Source organism: Echinops telfairi, unplaced genomic scaffold (genome assembly GCF_000313985.2).
Source record: "Echinops telfairi isolate 266 unplaced genomic scaffold, ASM31398v2 ScPeMD7_7416;HRSCAF=8454, whole genome shotgun sequence".
Lineage (NCBI taxonomy): Eukaryota > Metazoa > Chordata > Mammalia > Afrosoricida > Tenrecidae > Echinops > Echinops telfairi.
Genome location: NW_022111316.1, coordinates 1,744,731 through 1,750,916, shown reverse-complemented (window position 1 = coordinate 1,750,916; position 6,186 = coordinate 1,744,731). Strand labels below are relative to the sequence as shown.

General features: G+C 41.6%; 1 protein-coding gene across 1 annotated transcript in view; it reads right to left on the bottom strand.

Annotated features, from left to right (window-relative positions):
* Nucleotides 1-2,536, bottom strand: part of LOC101642312 (membrane-spanning 4-domains subfamily A member 4A-like) — a 24,766-nt gene extending 22,230 nt beyond the window's left edge. The window contains exon 1 of the mRNA XM_045297092.1: nucleotides 2,474-2,536. The gene's annotated coding sequence lies outside the window, so the exon portion shown is untranslated. The remainder of the gene's footprint in view (nucleotides 1-2,473) is intronic.
* Nucleotides 2,537-6,186: the final 3,650 nt, after the last annotated feature.

Genomic DNA, 6,186 nt, shown 5'->3' with positions numbered 1-6,186 from the left:
CTTTTTGATAGCCGGGCACCATCAGCTTTCTTCGCCACGTTTGCTTATGCACCCATTTGTTGAAACAGCTCAAATTTCCATCAACAGAAGAATGGATTACAAAACTGTGGTACATACATGCAATGGAGTATTAGGCATCCCTACAAAGCAGTGATGAATGCATGAAGCACATCGCAGCAGGAGAAGAACTGGAGGAAATTATGCTAAGTTAAGTAAGCCAAGCACAAAAGGACAAGTACAACATGAGTTCACTGAGGTAAGCTCAAAATCTCCAAAAGGGGCATAGGGAAGAAACTACTGTATACATGCATAATATGGCAGGGACCAGACTAAACTCAGGGATACATATGGTAGCCCACTCAAAAGGATGGGGTGAGGGGAATGACATGGGTAGCTGGGGGAACAGGGCACTACCCCACACAGGGGGAGGGCATTGATTGTGTCTCCACAGGGAAAGATGGACCAGACTTCAACCCGGAGCTCCAAGACAAGAACACAACACACTGACACGAAGCAGGGAACCAATAGAGAGGCCTGAGGGGCCGGCCCCAATACCAACTAAGTGAACAACTAATTCTCCCCACCAGAAGAATTCACTTCAGAGGACAGCACTGACGCTCCAGCTCAAGGAGAGGCTATGCTGCTTTAAATAGCATTCCCACAGATTCTCCCCTCACAGCTCTGCAGCCTTAAAGTGAGCACGTGGTTGATGTCATCTCCTGCAGAAGTAGACACCCTGTTGCTATCTCTTCCACTGTGTCACCCAACCCCCCTCATACCTTCCCCAATGCAGGTATTAGTTTTCCTCACCTGTGAGCTCAGGGACCTTACTGTAGATTCCACCCACCTTGTGATGTATGTAACTACTGAATATGCATGTCCTGTGGCTACCTGTAAATATCCCAAACAGTAAAGATTTCTCCTCTCTTCTCCCACCTCCACGTGGACCACCAAGAGGGGCTGAGATGAGCATACTACCATAAAATGTGTTGGACCCCTTGATTTTATTCTCTCTCCAAACTCTCCTATTCTCTGTGACTTTACCATAATCTTTATATATTATAACCATGCAATTGTGCCTTCAGTTGTTAGACGCTGGTTTCCTGTGACACACAACTATATGAGATATTTCCTGAAAGTTTATGAGTTTCTGTGAGACATGGCAGCAAATCTCAGAACCCAGGAACATGATGAACTATATTCAAAGGATGAATGGGGCGGGGTGTGTGTGTGTGTGTGTGTGTGAAAATAGTGCAGAATAGCCACTATTTGGATATTTGGAACACCTTTTATTCCAGCTCCTTGGGACTAGTCTGGTATTTATTCTTCTAAAAGAAATGATGACCACATAGCTTGTTTCTATATTTACTGTCTCTTCAGTCAGACTTTAAACTTCTGCCAGGACAGAGATATTGCATCAAAATAATATTTCCAAAGGTTTCTTATGTTGTTGCTCAATTTCTGTGGTACCATATCAGATTCTTGTCACCCAGGGCTAGTGCTCTATTTACCCAAGGACCTTGAGTTTATATAACAGCACAGGAAACCCTCTAAGACTTAGGATCACTGTGCATAAGGACCAATTCAAGAGCACATAAAAACAATAACCTTCACACCGCAGCACATATGTGGCCTCAATGAATCAGGGAGACTTGACAACAGGTAAAGACCACAGCGAACCTTCACACCACAGAAATCCAAGCATTCATTACATCAGCAGGTACATTCCCCTAGCTTCAGTTTAGGGTCCAGTGTCCAGTACATGGCACCAGAGACAGTTGGAGAAATAGGCCACAGATCTACCTCATGGAGCAATTTAAACATGTAAGGCTGGGAACATTGAATTTGCCCCATATCACATTCCCCCAATTCTGCATGAGGCAGATATTTTTTTCTTAAATGTCTTATTACAAAATAATATATTGGAGGCAGAGAATAAACACCAAGAAATGGGCTTCAAACAATTAGTTCAAAGTTTAAAGTATTGCTCTCAGCTATGTGATGGGTTAGAGTTTCAGAGAAAAAAATTTAAATAACTTTATTAACCTTCCCAAGGTTTCATCCTTTGTAGCAAAAACTACTCCCAGAACAGTTTAAATATACCTTTAAGGGGGTCCTCCAACAACCAGAGGAACTCTGGTGGCTTATTGTTTGCTCGTTGGGCTGATAACTGCAAGATAGGCAGTTCAAAATCACCAGCTGCTCTGCTGGTAAAAGATGGGCTTTCTATTCTCCTAAAGAGTTACAGTCCCAGAAACTCACAGGGGCAGTTCAATGGTGTCCTATAGGGTGACTATGAGTTGGCATGGACTGGATGGCAGTGAGTTTTTGGTGAACCACCCAATCTAGAATCACAGGAAGTGACCTCTCTCATTCCACTCCCAAGAAGGGCTATCTAGCCAAAGATCTCTAGGACCAACCCGTAAGAAAACCATTAGCCCAAAAGTCGAGGAAGACAAGTCCCGGGACCTACCTTTGTGAAAGCCTGCAGTATCTCTGTGTGTCTGAAGAGTGCTGGAAGAGGCTCCAACCAAGTGCTTCCTGGTTCCTCGCCACAGATACAACTCTCTTCTCTAAATCACGGAACTTTAGATGTGCAATCTCCTTCTAGCACTTTGTTTGTTTGTTTTTTCTAAATTCAAGTCTGAGATTTTCTGAGAAGCACAACTACTTCCCTTGCAAGGGATGTGGCAAGAGATAACTGATTTTGTGTCCCCAATATGGGTGTGGATGCCTATTGTGAAATTTACTGAACAAGCAGTGGCTGCCTATGCATACAGGCATACATGCCTATACACACAGTGTTTGTACAAAAGAATAGAGGTAATTACCATGGAAATCTGTCGTTGAGCATTTGTTATGTGTCTGATTCTGCTCAAAGATGTTTATACACAGAGAGTAAATTAATGATGTTTAGAAATCATTTGAAAAGTCCCTTTTTCAGAATTTCACATATTTTCACATACCCCCTCTTGTATATCTGGAGAATTATGTATCCCCATTTTAAAAACAATTTAAATGTTTTACTTACATGAAATCCCATCAATGGAAATCCATTTTAAAATTATGCCTTATGAGCTTCCATTTAATTATGACTGGTCATAGAACAACCAGTTGTCTGTCTGTGAATAATTAACACAACAGTTTTCTAAATACCCGGTATCATATAAAGAGGCTAGCCTTTGACTAAGACAAAATAATTCCAAAAGTTTATTACATGAACTTGTGATTTTTCTGAGCTGAATAGTCCTCATGTGTAAGATAAAAACAGCACCTACCCAATATAAAGCAAGAACAGAATGGCTGCTAGTCCTCATTTATTCAACACTGACCTAGTAAACAATCACTATGGCTGAAGTAGTATGTATGTTACATGATTCAGACAAGATGGTGAGAAAAGATAGACACACTCTGGGTCTCCCAAAGAATTTACAGACCCCTGAACAGTACAAACAAGTAAACAGAACATTATAATACTGAACAATCAGTGCCTTATAAGGTAAGGTAATGTCCTACGCAACCTCTTAGTATGATCAATAAAATCAACTCTGTGGAAATAGAGGAGACTTCCTAGAGAGGGAAACACCTGATTTCAGACCGGAAGACGGAACAACACAAGGGATGAGTAGTGTTCCAGATGGAATCAGTACAATGAAGAAAACTCGAAGTTCTAAAAAGAAAATCATGATGCATCCAAGAAACGGAAAGAGCTTCATAATTCCCAAAGAAAAGAACAGAAACACAGCGTAAGAAGAGAGCACTCAGGCCATCTGTTGGTATTGAAATGTAATTTTACGAGTAGTGGCAATGAACAAAGAGTCTGCAAATGAATGAGTGAGTTAGATTGTTTGGGTTTTTACTGTGTGTCAAGACACATTACCTTTGTAGGACAATTTGGGTTTTCATTACCGAGCAGCGAAGTAAAATTCAGGAGTATGCCCATTTTCCAGAAGATTAAACTGAAGCTCAGAGATGTTCACACAGTTGGTGTAGGTGAGATTAACATCTAGTTTTCTCCAATTTGGGAGACTGTATTGTCTGACACACTCTGGGATTCTCATTCTCAACATGACAACAAAATATACTTCCAAAATATTGCCTGACTACCATGTGAAGCAATAATCAGAAGAAACAATTCTAAAATTATGGTGTTGGGCTCATGAAAATAGCAGTTCTCAAGGGAAGAGATGATGGTTACCTGAATCATCACTGGTACTAATGAAAATAAATAAAGTTAAACAAGTTTGAAAGATGTTTAAAACTGAGATGACAGTGTTTTGTGGTAGAATAGATGTAGGATGAGGAGGAAGGATAAGAAGGAACAGACTCTGGTTTAGATGACTAGATAAATTATATAAGGGAACAAGAATTGACAGGTACAGATTTGGTGGATAAATAGTAAAATTGTGAGCATGTTTACTTTTGCTGTGCTAGGGCAGTGTAGCGAGGTTGACGGAAGTTACAACTGGCATAAGCTAGAGTGTGAACATGGCTATAGTTGTACCCACTGTCATAAAGTCAATTCTGAGTTACAGAGGCACTTCAGGACAGTGCAGAACTGCCCCTTTGGATTTCTGAGACTTTTTACAGTGGCAGACAGCCTCATCGTGCTCCCACAGAGCAGCTGGTGGTTTAGAACCACTGACCTTACAGTTAGTAGTCCAATGCATAACCCAGTACAACACACCAGGACTCCTTGGCTATAGATATAGACTCATACTCAATGCAGAAGGATGAAGGCACCCAAGAATTTTGGCAGAGACACAAAAGACCAAAGTCTTTGAGAGAATTTAGGATTAAACTAGTATTTAGAGAAGGGGAGATCACAGGAGAAATCTGAAAGGTAGCAGGCAAACAGAAAAACTAGTGTGGTAAAATCAAGTCTACAGAGAATTTCATAATTCTAGAGCAGTGGTTTTCAGCCTTCCTCATGCCGTGACCCTTTAATACAGTTCCTCATGTTGTGGTGACCACCAACCCACAAGCATAAAATTATTTTCGTTGCTACTTCATAATTGTAATTTCGCTACTGTTATAAATCAGGCAACCCTGTGACAGGGTGGTTCGACTTCCAAAGGGGTCACGACCCACAGGTGGAGCACTGCTGTTCTAGAGGGAAGGTTGGATTCAAGATGTTAGATTGAGGAGTGCCAACCTCCCAGTGGATACATTTCGTGATGTGACCAAATGGTTAGAGATGCCACTACCAAGAAGTGCTTTTGAGGAATTATGAAGAATAGATCCAGTGAAAATGAGACCTGATAGAGAAGCAAGCATAGATTCATTCAAGTCCAAAGTGAGCATGTTAGAACACAAACACCAAAATAAGAGCAAATACAGAGTCTAAGTTCAGTGCCCTAAAATACAAATAGTGTGGGGTTCTCGGTGTGTGTGTGTGTGTGTGTGTGTGTGTGTGTGTGTGTGTGTGTGACATATCCTGGGGAAGCTGCTGAAGTAATTGATTAGTTAAACAATGTTGAAAACAGCTTCCTCAACCAGGTGTCTCGCAATAAGTCAAAAAGAATGAGAACTGTTTTCCGAACAAAATGACAGTTCTGCTCAAGGTGAATGCATGCAGGACAGAGCAAGGGATTCTTTCACACCTTCTAAATAATAGGGGATAAATTTTTAAAAAAGGAAGAAGGGAATCATGGGATTGATCCCTAAGTAAAAGCTTCATGTTCTCCATCTAAGGTCCCTATGGGTCCGAACCAACTTAGTGGAGCCTAACAACAGAAGTCCACGCTGCACTGAAAGCATTGTGGGGTGAATATGGCATCAGGAATGGATGGAACACTGAGTGAGATGTTTCAACAAACCCATGCCACACAGAAAGGCTACCTCATCTATACCAAGAAATTTAGAAGAGAGCTACCTGGCAAAACAAAGGAAAGGTCCGTATTTGTACCTATTTCAGAGAAAGCGTAGTTGGTGGGTATGTACCATTGGGCTGATCTGACCCACAGCGACCCAATGCACAACAGAGGGAAACACTGCCAACTGCTGCTCCACCCTCACAACGGTTTCTATGCTTGAGTTCATTGTTGCAGCCAGTGTCAACCCCTCTCCGTGAGGGCCTTTCTCTTGTTTCACTGACTCTAAAACGCGCTGCGCTACAAGTCACAAGGTCTGAAGTTTGAAACTACCAGCAGAAATGGGGAACCCATTGAAATGATCAACGTACAA